The sequence below is a fragment of the Monodelphis domestica genome, chromosome 1 (assembly GCF_027887165.1).
Source record: "Monodelphis domestica isolate mMonDom1 chromosome 1, mMonDom1.pri, whole genome shotgun sequence".
Classification (NCBI taxonomy): Eukaryota; Metazoa; Chordata; class Mammalia; order Didelphimorphia; family Didelphidae; genus Monodelphis; species Monodelphis domestica.
Genome location: NC_077227.1, coordinates 529942218 through 529958680, shown reverse-complemented (window position 1 = coordinate 529958680; position 16463 = coordinate 529942218). Strand labels below are relative to the sequence as shown.

Genomic DNA, 16463 nt, shown 5'->3' with positions numbered 1-16463 from the left:
TCATTGGTATATGGAACACCCAATGAGGAAACTCACTCTACCAGTGCAGATCAGTTGTTCAACAACTTACAATCTTCAGAGAGCTGCCTGGTAAACTAAGAGTTTAAATGATTTGCCACTGCTGGTTTGCATTGGAATCCAGGTTTTTGTCTATGAAAGCAGTACTCCATCTACTATGCTATACCACCCTCTCACTGCTGGGTCTAGAGTATGGTTTTGGTGTCCTGACTCTGGAAGGTTCACTACCACAACCTTGTTTCATACAATTCTCGTTTTGTGATGTCAGAGAAGAGGGGCAGGTGCATCCTGGCATTCTGGTAAGGTCTTGTACTCATACCCACCCTCCTCCACCACCCTGTCACTGAAAGGGGCTACTTATGATAGACAAACAGATGGCAAAGTCCTTTTCTGTGGGGGTTTTTTTAAACCTCCCCCTTTCAGTGTTACCAATGCCTGTGCATGACTCTGCTGGGAAGAATGTGGAGGCCAATGGAAAGATTGTTGGAGAGCAGTTCTCTGAAATGGTTTTCAGGGCACCTGATATCCAGCATGCATGGGGGTCATGGCAAGGATTTGCCACCACACAGATGGTGCCAAGGGAACAAAGCAAGGGCATAAAAAAAACAACCTGAGAATAGAGGTAGCTAGTCCTCCCAAATGGAATCTAATTACAGCAAGTCCCTTCCATTTTCACTGCACAAAAGTGTTTGCTGCACAATCGTTCAGGCATTTCTTACACCTTTTCAAGGTTCCATATACTAGTGTTTCAAAGAGACAGGAAGAAAACCAAATAAAGACCTCTTTATATACCCAAAAGGAGAGTAAAAGTGAGAACTCATCCTTAGGCAAAGGATCAGGTTAGTAACTGACACTACCCATCCCCTCAAGGGCTATTTCAGACACAGTCACTACTACTAGCTGTCCAGAATCTTCATTAGAGAAAGAGGTGTATGTGTGTGTTCAAGTAAGCAACCGAATTCTAGTCTTGATAGATTCTAAGCAGAGGGCTTGAAATGGTCTGTGGGATAGTATATTACTAATCGTATAAAATGAACTTGTGTCCAAATAATAGTCATTAGAAAACTATAACAATATTGTAAATTTTATTAAAGCCTTTTAAAAAATGCTTCTTTGCTAGGAGAAATGTAAATACCCATTAGGCTAAAATTAATTTATCCTGGTCAGAATGGGGTAAAACAGTTTGAGTAAGAAGAGAGGAAGAATATCCTTCACCACTCTGGGCTATGAAATTTCTTCTTTTATAATTCCTTATATCTTTTCCAATTCTAAATCCTAACATCCTATGTGGATATTTTCTAGTGAATTTTCCATTCAAAGGACTTACTAATGAGAGTTCAACTGGAATTAATTAGCCTCTTACTGCAATGTATTTGCACCTAGCAAAAGTTATACCAGACTGCAAAGTGAAATCCTCACTAAGCCAGTGAAGAAAATTAAGGAATAACCATTATTGCATCGTTACTGCCATCAGTTTTGCTGCATCTAAGCTTATTCAGTGTTATGTGCGTGATGAGCATAAAGGGCAAAAATGTCATTTCTAGACACTTATGGACCATTATCATGCATTTACCACTCTATCTAAAAATCAGTAACTCACAGTTATGTAGTGCTTTAGTGTTTACAGAATGCTCTAATCACAACAGGCTATGAGTGAAGTATTATTATCCCAATTTTACAGATGAGGCAATTAAAACATAAGTTGTTACAGCGGCCAAGTGAGAGCTAGGATTTGAACTCATGTCCTTAGACCCCCCAAATCCAACACTTTTAGAAAGAATATTTGTTCCGCACATTCTTGATATTTTATCCTCTGTTGTGACAGACAGAAAGAAGGGTGGAATCTATGTGTGTTTGGGAGTGGAGGGTAACAATAAGTTTCAAGTTTCCACTAGACATTGCATTGCCCTAGCAGTAGACTATAAAGTTGCTACATTCAGGCAATTTGTCTGTAGCCACCAGTACTCCAATATTCAAATGGATCTGTGATCTCCTCAATTTGAAAATTCCCTCCAAATATTCAGATCACAGCCTGCCCAGCATATAAAATTCTCACTCACAGTCTCCCCAGAGTTCTCATAGGCAATCTACTCAATGTGCTAGTCTTTCCTTGCTTTCTCTCAATGATGCAAAGGTACTAGTGGAGCACTCTGGTTGTCCACCTGTCCATCATCCCTCTTGTCATGTGACCAGCCCATCTCCTTTTTCTTTCATACAATTCTTGGATGGCATCCTTACTCAGGATCTTCAGAGTTCCTTGCTGGTTACATGTTGCAGTCAGCTCTTACCCACCTTACCAGCCTTTCTGTAAAATATTTCATTTAATATTTTGGAGGCAGGAGTGTTCCTGGTCTTGCTACTATGCAGAAACATGTTTAAATGTTTGTATTAAGAAGATGGGCTTTTGCTGTTACAGATAGGATGGGTCAATATTTTGAAGTTCCCAAATTGCAAGTATTTTGAAAGTTCCCAAAAGCTATCTAGCCCCTCTTGTCCTCCCTTTTCCACTCTGGGCTCAGCTCTTGTCCATCTGTTTAATGACTCTCTGATAATAAACATTAGGCAAGACATAAAGCAGGGAGATGTACACTTGCCAAAAGTATTCTCCATGGTAATAGAGGACATCCACCCCAGAGAGCTCCTTGTGAACAGTGAAGTCCTCCAGATGCTCCTGTTTTCAGATGACATCGTAACTACATCAAAGTCCTAAGACACTGCAGAGCCTCTTGGAAGAGCTCTATAATCACTCAAAGGAGTTTGGCCTATCCATTCATACAGAAAAGACCAAATGGATGAAGAATGTCCATTGCCCAAATGTCAACAAGCACTGAATGAAAACCCCATAGAGACTGTACAACATTATGTATATCTGAGACAGAAAATACAAATTGTTATAGCATGTCTCTTTAAATTCATTCCACTCTTTAAGAAAACTGCTTGCCCAGTGTCTGGTGGGAAACTCCCTGGCAAGTGAAAACAGCAGCAAAGGTAAAAGAATGTTGAGAATTTGGCTGCTGCCTGTAGTATTAGGATGAACAGCAATTACTCAACTGCCTCTGACTGTCAGAGACAGAAATGAGCATGTAAATTTGGGCAAGTTTTGGCCTGTCTTCTTCACTCAGGTTTCCCTCTTCGCAGTATTTGTCACTTACCTGCCTCACAACCACACTGGTTAATAAAGTAAACGAGGAATCTGAGAAAATAGCAAAGATAGTTTTACCCCATTTAGCAGCCTAAAGCAGACGTTTTCATTCTCCCTTGAATTCACATCAGGTCATGCAGTTAAGATGGTTTCTAGATTTCTGTTATTTAAACATATTCTAGATAATGACCATGTTTTGCAGTCTTAATTACTTCATGTGAAGTGTAATTAAGGAAGAAAGTAATATATTCCCCTAAATCAGGATTATTTAAGCTGATGCCCATGAACTTTTTTAAAATTAAAATTTATTTTTGTTACATTAAAATGTCTAGTTAACTCCTTCCTTCCCTCATTCTTAGAGAATGAGCCTTAGAGAAGGCATTATTTGACAAAAAGATATATGTATACATAAAACTATATCTTATTTCTATTTATCAGTTCGTCCTCTAGAGGTGGATATATGCAAGTCATTCTTTAAACAATATTTCTATTGCCTTATCTAATGTTCTCTTGGTTCTGCTCATTTTACTCTTTATAGTTTTATGCAGATCTTTCCATTTTCCAAAATTAATTTGCTCATCATTTCTTGCAGTGCAGTAGTATTACATCACAATTGTATCCCATAACTTCTTTAGCCATTTCCCAATTGATGAAATATCTTTACAATTGCATTTCATATAATTGTCTTCCTATGTAATCCTAAATATTTTATTTTATTTGTTTGAAGACATTATTCTGAGCCGGTATCTGACATAAGCTTCACAGATTGCCCAAAAGGTCCATGATACAGAGAAGGTGAAGGACCCTTGCACTAAAATAAAAACATTTGTAAAAGACTTTGCAAATCTTAAAGTGTTATGCCAATGTCAGTTATTATTAATAAAACTCCTTCCCCTTATTCCACTTGACTAAAACTAATACCAAGAATCCCATTTCCCCAAGAATCATAGACTATCACAACTAGAAGAGACCTCAGAAATCACCTGTTCTAAAATCCTTGTTCTAGAGAAGAAGCTGTAGCAGAAAAATCTTTGTTCAAACTCACATAGCTGGTAACTATTCTGGATCTGGAACCGGTATCTCTTGTCTCTTGTACCCAAATTCTCACCTTTACAGCATGCCACTTCTTTGCAGTCAAGAGGTAATATTTAACCCTTTCGTAGGTCTTCTGCCACTGGAATGGACCCCAGGTAAACACTGATCAAGTCTCTTACCATCAAGTAAAATATTCTTATTTTCATTTTGTAGATGAAGCCCTTGAGTCCAAGAAGTTAAGTGACTTGCTCAGTGCCATCCAGTAAGTGTCCCAAAGGAGAATCTGAGGTTTCTTGTACATTCCTTTTAACTAATCAATCAATAAACATTTAAGTGCCTACTCTATGCCAGGAACCATGCTAAGAAGTGGGCTTCTACTGCAATGTGTTATGGATGTTCTGGAATTCTCATGTATAGAAATTTAGCCATGTGTCTACAGTATTCACCCTTTTTACTAAAAGATGTGGACTGTTTCTGGACTTTCATTTTACATCATAGATAATGAAAGCAGAATCACCAAAGTATGCCTATAATGTAAGAATTTGGGTTCAACATATGAGCATCTAATGGTTCAGCATAGAAAAAAAAATCCCTTTTGTTCTCAACCCATATCTAAACCACTGGCAAATCCATTAGCTTCTTCCTTGTGAACATCTTTATAAAATCAATCTGCCTTAATCTTACTGCAAATACCATGCCTACCTTTAGAGCAGAACACTGGATGGGCCCCATCATGGTGATGGCATGGGACAGTCCAGTGGATTTTCTTTTAGAGTTTTTAAATTCTGGGTTTGACAAGATTATGGGGATCTCCTGTCAGTGAAGGATTATGAGCATAAACTCTTACTGGAAAAACACCATGTGTTCTGTATGTTCGGTTAAAATTCCTAGCACATTACAAGCACTTGATTATCCCAACTCACTTGAACAAAGTTTAGTTCAGGTCATACTTCTTCCATGTAGCTCTGCCATAAATCACCAGCTCCTGCAGTTTCTTAAAGACAGGTGTTGCATCTCTCCAATCTGGAGATTCTTTTCTTTTTATCATGGCTGTGAAATGTTTGTGAAATGCTTGCAGTCTTTGTAGGGGAAGCTAAATAAGTTACCTCTTGCAGACAGGGACCAAGTAGACTCAGGTTTCATCTATCCCTGCCAGAAATTCCTTTCTGTTTTGAATCTGAGATGTTTGTTTATGGTTTTTTGTTTTGAAATGCTAAATAAGATGGGTTCAGTTTCTTGTTACAGTCTACATCCTTTTTTTTTACCTCACTATAGCCAGAAAAGCTGGCTGATATAGAACTAAAGCAAATAAAGAATTTTTTTAAAAAGAGAAACCTTTCAAAATCTTCCTCTCCTTCCTTAGCAGCTAAGAAATAAAATCTTATTTAAAAGATCAATATTAACGAATCAAATAATGTACTTAATGTTTCTTTTTCTGTCTTTATGGCTCAAATCAATATATTAAAGATAATCTATGAAATTCAAGTGATTTTTTTTGTTTGACCAGTATACATGCACACATACGTATAAACAAATGCATATATATATATATATATGTATACATATATACATATAAGTTTAAAAATAAACCTCATAAATTTTAAGGAAAGTTGGGTAGTGGATGCCTCTGCGCTGCTATAAGTTTAAATTTACTGTTAAAACACTTTAGGTCTCTAGTAAAATAGAGCAAGGTGGTACAGTGGATAGAGTGCCTGGCCTGAGTCAGGAAGACCTGACTTCAAATTTGTCTCAGACACTTAATAACAGTACGACCCCAGGCAAGTCATTTAATCCTATTTGCCTCAGTTTCCTCATCTGTAAAATGAGCTGGAAATGGCAAAATACTCCAGTATGTTTGCCAAGAAAACCCCAAATGGGGTCCCAGAGAGTCAGACAGGGCTGAAAATGACTGAACTGCTACAGTAGCATGCCCAAGAGTAATGCCCTTTGTAAATATTCAGGACTTATCAAATAATAAACAATTAGTTTCAAATTCTAGGTGGCTAAGTTAGTTTTAAGGGCCAGAGAGTTGTCTACTTCAAGTACTCTTTGGTAGTCCCGTACATCAATACAATGCTAGGGATTCTCTAGGAAGTCTTTAAGAAAATATGATGTTCATTTCCAGGTTGGAAGGCAAATAACAGTTAAAAGTCTCCTATCCAAATCTCCTAAAGACCTTAAGGAGATACTAAAATGTCAACAACTACTAATACACTAATTTCAAGTCAACATCTTCCTTGACTCTAAGGTATATAGGTTTACAAGTGGCACAACTCATATCTTTAGTGAACAGAATGACAGAAATGAAAACCAAAGGGAAGGAAGGAAAGCTGGATGGCTGGCAGCAGCCTTCACTGACTCTCAAACTTGTTCTTGCTGTATGGAGTGAACCCTACACTTTGTTTTATAGATTCAAAAATATCTCCATTTATTTCAAGAGATGTGATTACATTTTAAAACAAAATGAAGTTTTTATTTAATAAATATATATGATCTAATTAAAAATAGATGTGCATTTTCCAGAGAGCTGGTCACAATAATAATAACCTCTACTTTATGTGACACACAGGGATTTACAATGCATTTTACCCCAACAAATCTGAGAAGTATGTAGTACAAAGAAGTATTATTAGGTAAAGTAATTAGATGTCTTCCAATCCATGGAATTTGGAGTTAGAAGACCTGAGTTTGAATCTCTTCTCTATGTGACTTTTCCCAAATCACATCCGCTAAAGGCCTCATTTTCCACATTTGTAAAATGAAGGAATTGGACTAGAAGACCTCTAAGGACATTAATAGCTGTAAATCCTTTGATCCTGTTATTCTCATTTTATGGATGATGAAATTTAGTTATTGTTGTTTTTTTAATACAGGTTTACTGACCCAAAATTCAGTGTTCTTTCCACTATAGTTTGTAACCATCATCAGAGTTACTTTATGTTTAACACTAATGCGCCTATGGAGGTATTCTGAGTTATAGCCCTGTTTCAATATTATTCTCAGTGCTTTTCAACCCAGATTCTCTGATATAACTACACATGTTTTTTATTATTAATAATAACAATAACAAACATTTATATAATGGCACTTTTATGTACATCTCATTTGACCCTTTGGAATAGGTGCTGTTATTATCCATATTTTTTAGATGAGGAAACTGCAGCAAAGAGAGTTTAAATGACTTTCCATATATCACACAGCTAATAAGTATATGCGGAAAGATGTGAACTCAGGTCTTCTTGATTCCAAAGTTTAGCATTTAATCTATTATATTACTTGGCTGTCATCCTTAAGGACCTGTTTTGTTTTGGGGGGTATAGTTTGCGTACATGGTGTATGTGGGGAAGGGGAGGAAACAACCTTTTAAAGGGTATGTGTTGGGCTAAGAATATGAGAAGGGAAGGGAATGGAGGGGAAGAGAATACAGAGAAAAGGGGGGGATGATAAGGCAAGAATAGGCTGAATTTCTGCTTTTTGTGGGAGGTGGGGGTGGGAGGTTAGACCAATCTGTGATAAATGGCTTCATTGTTACTAGATGTGAAGATTCAAGGGTTAGAGCTGAGTGACAGATGGGGCTAGGTCCCCTGTTGGTCACTACTGCCACAGACTTGTTTGATTAGAGTGAACTAACCAGTAATGTATCAAAAGTGACAGAAACACTGAAGGCCAACTGTCAGAGAGCAAGAAGTCATGCACATAGGCCCTCTCTTGCAAATTATTCTACAGGCTGTATGTAGTATAAGGATTTTTCAAATATGAAGTTAGCCCATGGGTACACAGTTAAGTATAGGTCTTCTCAAAAGCATGGCAAATGCTTCCTAATCTTTGATAACTCCCAATTTTTCCACTTAAGATTTGTTCTGATACATTCCTCATGTGGAGATAAACTTGAGTTCTAGAAGGCTATGTTAAAAAAGTCAATTATTCAACTTGCAGAACATTAAAGAGAATGAAGAAAATTGGTCTAGCCAGTTGTCTAGAAGCATATTCCACCCAAGGAGCTGTTAAATTCATTGTGATGGGACTGAGGACTTGTTTATCATTAAAAAAAAGGGGGGTTTAAAGGGTATTTCCCTCCCAAAAAATTTGTGTTTCTTTTTTTTATTAAGGATATCTTTAATTCTCTTCATAATTCACTAACAAGATATTCCCCCAAGTACCTGAGTGCTAGAACAAGGACAGAAAAAAGAATTAGTGGGTGGAAGAGTGCATAAAGTTGAAAGTTAAATAAAGTCGAAAGGAAGTATTTTCTCAATGATGCTCAATTCCACTGTAAAAGCAGGTATCATTTTCCCACTCAGAAAAAGAGAAATGTCATAAAATCATAACAACTCTTTTCAACTACAGTTCAGATTTAAGAATAGAAAGTGATTTCTTATTTTTTAGTAAAAACTATAGTTTGAACTACATTTTATAAACTTTCTTAAAGCTGGGAGGAATTCCTCCCTACTCTCCCCCCACCAAAATCAAACCTATTTTTTAAGACTAAACTCCAATAGTTTCTATTCCTTACCTCATCATCACATCACTCTCCTTTCAATTCCTATGCGATTCTTCGGACAATTTATTTAGCAAACACATGTTGTTATGTTATGACTTCCAACTCCTATTCAGTTTTTTTTAAATTAACTTTGTTTATTTCTTATCTTTTTAGAGTGCAAGCTCTTTGAAGATAAGCACTATGTGCTATACCTCTATGCTTCCTTGTACTGCTTCCAGACTCCCCTTTCCAATCCATATATTCCACTTCTGCCAAAGCAATTTTCCTACTGCATATCTCTCTCCCAACATTAGTTTTTGTTGTAAAATGAAGGAGTTGGTCTAGATGATGTCTAAGGACACTTCTAGGTATAAATCCTTTAGTGGATGTATGTGTGCACATATCTCTCTGTCTCTGTATCACAGACCTTAGAATGCTTGACATATAGCAGGTGCTGAAGAAATGCTTGTTGATTGATTGATCCTTTAAAAAAAAACCTTACTTTTCTGCTTTAGTAACAACTCTAAGAAAGAAAGGTAAGCGAGGAGGACTAGGCAAATGGAATGAAGTGATTTGCCCAGCATCACACAGCTAAGAAATGTCTGAGACCAGATTTGAACCCAAATCCTCCTACCTCCTGGCTCAGCATTCTATCTACTGTGTCACCTAACTGGCCCTGATTGATTGATCCTAATGCACTTCCCTATTTAAAAAAAAAACAAAAAAAAAACCTTGAGTGGTTCCCCACTGACTAAAGTCAATTGTCTCCCTATTCCTGGAAACTGTGTTTCTTTTAATGCAGCCCAAGATCACATTAGCTTTTTTCCCTACCACATAACACCAGTGACTCATAGTATGCATGGAATCCACTAAGCTATCCTCCTCGCCCCCATCCTTTTCAGAAATTGCCATATGACTATATTATATTTCTGAAGTTGATTGATTTTTTTTGGTACTGTAGTAAAAGATCTTATGTTTATCCTTACTAAGAGTATCATATCTTTCATCATATGAGAGTCTACCCAAAGCTACAGCTTTTTGAAGTTTTGGGTACTGATTGTATAACTAAACTAGTTAACTTCCATTGTTTTAGGTATCCCTCCTATATTAAAGTAATATGCAAATTTGATGATTAAGCCATCTATACCTTTGTCCACATTACATTGATGAAAATCTTAAAAAAAAAAAAAACACCAAGCATAAATCCCTCAGGATTCAAGCCATTAACAACTACTGGATCTATCTCATTAGATAATCATAAAATATCCACATTTCTCCATCTTCTCCACAAGAATCATCTAAGATAGTTCATCAAAAGCTTACTAAAATAAAGCTAAATACTATCACAGAATTCCACTAATAGACTGATCTAGAAGACTTGTCAAAAAAGGAAATGAATTTAGTCTGATATGGTCTTACTGGAGTCATGTTGGCTCTCTGTAACCACCACTTTCTAGATGTTCACCAATAGTCCGCTTAATGATTCATTCTAGAATTTTCTCAGGAATCAAATTTAAGCTCATTGGCTGATAGTTTATGGATTGTTCTCTTTTCTGTTTTGAAAATCAAGTTAACCAAGGCTTGGAAAAGTTAAGTGACTTGCTTTTGTTGATGGGCTTCAACAATCTGATACCAGGTGAATAACATAAACATAAGGGCATGTTTACCAGAAATGAATGGAAGATAAATTTTTCACAATACATGTTACCATGGTTTTTACAGAGCAGCTTTCAGAATGTCTACTGTTATGGTTTAAGTACAGCAAACAAACCCACCCTTATTTTCCAGATGTACCTGTATTGACATTTGGAATACATTGGCAATTACTTTCCAAAGAATAATTCACACTATTCCAAATTCAACTCACTATTTTAATACCCTTATTCAAATTATAGAAGCAGAATGTTCAGGAGTTTCAAAGACCTAATGGTCCAACACCTCTTTTTTTCAGATACTTTCTCATTCTTCACTCTCTCCTGCCCATGCTCTATAACCGTCTTGAGGTGATCTTCAAATTGTCTGTTCTTTGCAACTACTCTACAATAACTCCTATACACTTAATTCTACATTCTACATACAAACTCTACATTCATTCACCTGGTTCACCAATATTTTAATAAAGTAAATCTTTAGAGGGCATTTATATCATAACACTAAAAACCTGCTACAACTGGACAGTATGACTGTAAAATTTTAAGTTTTTCAGATAGTTTTCCTTATAAATTCAGGTAGTTGGCAATTTATAATCATATTGCCTTCCAAGTATTTATGGATTGTCCTGGTTGTTAAATGAATTTAATGAGTTAATGCATTAGGCAACATTTTTTCTTTCTGAAAATATGAAATTTATTTAAATTTTAAGTAATTTGACTTTTCAAAGACACTGAATTGATATTTCAGTAGCCTGTTAGTCCTTTGTACATTAATACAGACAAGTGAAAGTCACTCAGTCCTGATGATTTGTATATGTTTTACAAGTAGTCCCCGGTGTTTTGTCAATATTTACTTTTGGAAGAACTAATTATTTCCTTATTTACTTATATTTGTTTCTCTTCCCACACTGCATTAACATAATTTTATTAGATCTTTGTTTATTTCTCTCCAGTGGCAGCTCTGAGACTTTTGCTGAAAGATCTTAGTGATGAGAATGAAAAACACTACTTGGAAACAAAGTTTAAAGCCTCGAGTTGTACAATTTTCCTAATTCTACTAGAAGCCTACCAACTTCCATGCATCCCTTTCTAGTGACTAAAATCAAAACCATAATAGTTACTGACTTCCAAATTATTAATGAGAATGTCTACCAAACACTGTGTAAGATTTATAGATGGCTGTGTAGAGCATCCTTCCTTCAACCTAGTCATTCTCAATTTTCGCCTCTGAATTATCTTTTTAAATCAAAGTACCATGATAGCAATTATTAAGATACTGAAACAACTTTCTAGCCAAAATAAGACTTGTTGCTACAAACCTAAATGAAGCAGAAAGAAGGATGCTTTGGCAAGGTGTGCAATCCCTGGAATTTTGCTCTCCAAATGACTAGTTGGGACAAAGGAATTGTGCTCTTTTGAGGTCTAGAAAACTTTTTTCCCCTCAGATCCCAGTAGTTACTGATTTTTTTAATGGTTTCGAAATAATTGGGGCACAAAGTAGAAAAACCATCATAGCAACATCTCATGTCATGTCTCTTTGCTAAGGTAATGTCAAATCTCTTTTAATCCCTTTATGTGGGAAATTCAAGGCAGAACCATATGTTCTTGGCTACTCCAGCTCCAACCACTACCTGCCTCTCCATTGCCAAAAATGGGATGTTCTTATTTCTGCACCTCTAGATTTTAAAAAGTTGGATTCATTAGGTCTATCAATTCCTTAACCATATTTTTATTGTAAAAAAAATCCTTTTACTCCCCCCATCAAAACTCCAGAAAATTCAACTTGCATAGAACTCAAACTCCTTCCTAGATTCCCAAAGATACCCTGAAACAATCTTCTTAGTCTCTTTGAGCCCCAAATTTCTTGTACTTGTTTTAGACATTTTCCTATAAGGTGTAAGCCTTTTAAGAAAGAGCAGCAATTGTTATATTTTTATTTTGTTTTTGTCCAGAGCTGTGCTTTAATGAGTATAGGGAGATTCTTTCCAACTAATGCATATTGGCATCTGGTAGATAACTGAGAGGCTTATAAATATGCTGAAGTCATTGAATGGTCAAGAAACGTGTTTAAGGTCATGCAACCCATATGCATCAGAGACAAAACTCAGACAAGTCTTCCTGACTTCAAGATAAAAACTCTACCCATTAGACCACATTGCCTTATCGCAATCTAGAATATTAAAAGTTAAGACTCAGAACAAAGGGTAAAGATGTACTATCTTAAAATCTGGAATAGAGTTTTTAGACTGAATTTTTTAAGAAAGCAGTAAGCATTCAATACACTTCAAGGAGAAGCATTCAAAGATGTTTCATTTGAACTACTGGATTTCAGAGTTGTGGCTTACCAAGAAAAGGAAAAGTATGACCCTTGGTCTTCAAAAAGAAAGATCAATATCTACCTCCATATGTGTATTATGCATTTATAAATATGTACACTTATGTTCATGTTCTTGATATTTCTTCTAAAATGATGCTTCCTTGTGATATGGAGGGACTTAGCACTTAGCATTGTGCCCTACACATAATAAGTGCTAAATGAACCGAAATGACCAGGGGTACTAGAAAGGCTTCAAGTACAGAAGATGACAGACTTATTGTCTCTTGAGTAAGCACCAATTTAATTTAAATCATAAGTTCATCATCTGAATGTTGATCACCAGGTTGTGGTATGGAGGGGATACAATCTATATAAATGGCAGAAGAAATCAGTATTAGTGAAATCAACAATTTATGTACTGCAATGTACATAGAAGTATATATATATACACATATATTTATTTCTTGATATTTTTAGTGGGACACGAAAACTCAGAAAATTTTAAGTGAAAACGTCTTGAATAGATCAAACAGAAGAAACTGTTATGTTGCCTATATTTCTAAAGAAAAATGTTCTTCAATTATTCATTCTTTGGTACTCATAGGACCAATTATCCAAGAAAAAGTTTATCTTTAAGATCTAAGGTAAGAAGAACAAATCCATAATCCAGTTTTGTTTTTGGTTTTGTCATTAATTTATGTGACCCTGATCAAGTTACTTAGCCTTATTAGATGATCAGTTCCTCATTTTTAGATAGAGTATGGTTAAAAATACTAACTTTACAAAGCATGTGAGAAGCAATAATTAAAATTATTATGAAGCTGCACATACAGTACTCTAACCTAAATAATCTGCTTTTTGGAAACAGGTAAGTGAAATATGATAATATTTCTATGTTACACATAATATGTTTTCTTATTGAAGCCAAAAGGAATAATAAAAAAAATAGATATATTTTAAAGGAGTTTACATTAACAGATACAACCAGTAGGGGTCATTTCAGTGCAAAAATTGCAGCAAAGAAAGACACTAACATGAACAAAATATATAGAATATTTGTTAATGTTGGATACAATAATTACTATATTTCCGCCTGATGAATATCTGAATAAAACTGGGAAATGGTGAAACACCTGTCACTATGGAATTTCTTGCAAATCAACAGAAATGAAGAGAGAAAAACTAGTATCTTCTAGGCAATTGTAAGCACAGTAAAGATTTTCTTTCAGTTCTGCACAAAGGAGAACAATAGTACTTCCTTATCCTATTTTTTTTCAGCAAAAGAGTAGTAATAAGCTCTGAAGTCAACTGAAATTTACAATATATGGCTAGTCTTAAAGAAAAAATCAATCTGATCAACTACCAATATAGTTTTTGATGGCATGATCAAATCAGGTATAATCTGAATCTGTTTCTTTGGAACAAACTTTGAATTTCTTCAATTTGGAAACAGAAATGTCTTGCTTCTTTTAAAATTTTCAGAAAGATTCTGAAGTGCTACTTTTGGTAGTTGAAAACAAACCTGCTAGAATTAAATGCATTGCTACCGAACAGTAATTGAAATCTAATCATGTCGAAAAACTCTTCCAAGCATTTTCCATAATACCAAATGCATGGAGTGTTACCAGTGGAAATGATGCTATTTAGAAATTGCATCACTTCAGAGGAATGAAATGCTCACCAGCACTGCCAAAAGAACTCCATACTGTGGCATGGTAAAAAATGTGGCCAAAACATTTGATTACTTGTAAATTTTCATCCTTTCACCAGATTCAAGGGAGAAGAAACAAAACTAAGTTAGAAGCAGATGTCAAGTACCTGTAAAAAAAATTAAAGCCAAAGCAAATAATCCCTTTCTGAGATGAAAGCAATTTTTCCTGTGCAGTCACAATTTTCTTACTTTACATTTTCTCTGTAGATAAATTTTTAAAATGGGAAGTCAAATATACATTCTGGATAACAACAAACACTTTGCCAGAAGATCTGTACTTAGAAGTACTGTAAAAACTTTACTCATGTCAGAAACTGATACTAAATGTTTCATTCCATGGTAGTACATATCAAATAAATAAACGAACCTGAGCTAAGTCAATGCCATAAGGGCAATCTGTCTCCTCTCCCCCTGTTCTTTACAGGATCCTGGCCTCATTTAAAAAGTTTCCTATCATCCTTAGGCTATTAGCTTCCAAACCTTCTGACTACTTCTGACTTCCCAGAATTGTCCAGACTTTCAAAAACAAAGACAAGGAATAAATAAAATCTATTCCCAGATAAAGGAAAAATGAACAGTTACTATAACAATTTTTGTCTTATAATTTGACAAACCATTCCTGAAAAAGAAAGGTACTCTGAACTCCCTGTTTGTTGTTTAATAAATGTAACCAATTTTAAAAATCCACTGAAATCTCTCACCACCTCCCAAGTGAACTGTGGAGGAAACTGACAAAGAGAAGGGGGCTAGTTTTCCCTTTTCCCCTCCTGTACCATTCCCCTAGTCTTCCAATGGCAGGGAGTGTTTCTGACTTTACGACTTATTCAGCAAAACGGTACCAAATAGCATCATCTACAGCTCAAAGGGGATTCCTCTTTCCCTTGGCATCTACTTGAACTTCTCTAAGCTTTGCTGCAATAGCCAAATAAAATTAGCTTTATCTCTTTCCCCTCTCCTCCGTTCCTCCCCTTCCTGGGCAGTGTGGTCAACCTTGGGAGGGAAAGGCAAGAAAGCCGGGATTTAGGCTGACATCCACCAACAGGAGCTAACCAAACTAAGAAAGCTTACAGGGCTCTTTTCCCTGAGGGCTACCTATGTCAGTATAAAACTAGAAGGGGTGTGGATGGGTTGGGGGCAGCCTAATACACAAAACGCTGCTTAAGCATTAGCAGAATAATCAGTGTGATCAAAAAAAAAAAATGTCCAGCTCCAGGATCAAAAAGGCAGCAGTTATCTGATCTCGAAACCAATAGCAAATATGGGGCCCCCAGCAACCAGCAGCTCCCCCATTCGGGCTCCTTGGGCTCCTTTTCCTTGAGGGGAAAGAGAAGCCTTTGACCGTTTTCAATAGGCAAATAAATGAGTAACTACAGTATGCAACTTCCCCAGCGCTGACATATTCGGGAGCTGAAATTGATTTATATGCGCAGGGAGGAGTAAAGGGGAGGAAGAGAGGCACACACAAGGAGAGGGAGCTCCATCAACGGAGGAGACTTTCGTGTACCGTATTCTGAACGTTGTTTCACACTGCAGTATCGGGAGGGAGGGCCAGAGAAGGAGGAGAAAGAAAAAGGAGAGGAGGTAGGGATCAAGGCCGGGACTTCCCCCCACGGAGGAACCCGCGGGTAGCCTCTGCAGTACCCCCAGAAGAAGGCGCAGCAGCCTCCGCGACCAGAGTCTGCACCACCCCTCACAGGACCAGGCTATCCAATCTACGAAAAAGCGAGGATACCCTCCTTTCCCAACAGAACACAGGCACATACACACCCCAACCAACACCCCAACGGACGGCAGAAGGGTGTGTGTGTGTTGGGGGGGTGGGGGGAAGGACGACCGCTTCACACTCCCCCCTTTCCCCCCAAACTCGACTGCAGCTGGCAAGAGCGACAAGGAAGAGAAAGGAGGCGGGTGTTCTCCTGGGGGCGGCGGCCGCCTCTTCTCCCTCCTCTGGCCCCTTCTTGCCTCGGATAAAGTCTTAGCTAAACTTTGTTTAGCGGAGTGAGTGCGCGCCGATATTTGGGGGTTGGGGTGGGAGGATGGAGGGTATGAGATCTGGAGCTGGGCCTGGGCCGGGGAAGGAGAGGAAAAAAGGGGGGGGGGGGCGCTCA

General features: G+C 37.0%; 1 protein-coding gene and 1 long non-coding RNA gene across 5 annotated transcripts in view; both read right to left on the bottom strand.

Moving 5' to 3' along the window:
* CRIM1 (cysteine rich transmembrane BMP regulator 1) overlaps positions 1-16463 on the bottom strand; it is a 240483-nt gene that overhangs the window by 222976 nt on the left and 1044 nt on the right. The gene's annotated exons all lie outside the window — the stretch shown is intronic.
* Positions 1-16463, bottom strand: part of LOC130456507 (uncharacterized) — a 30947-nt gene extending 14484 nt beyond the window's left edge. The window contains exon 1 of the long non-coding RNA XR_008915491.1: positions 1-16463. This exon is cut by the window's left edge and continues 12981 nt beyond it. This is a non-coding gene — a long non-coding RNA (uncharacterized LOC130456507).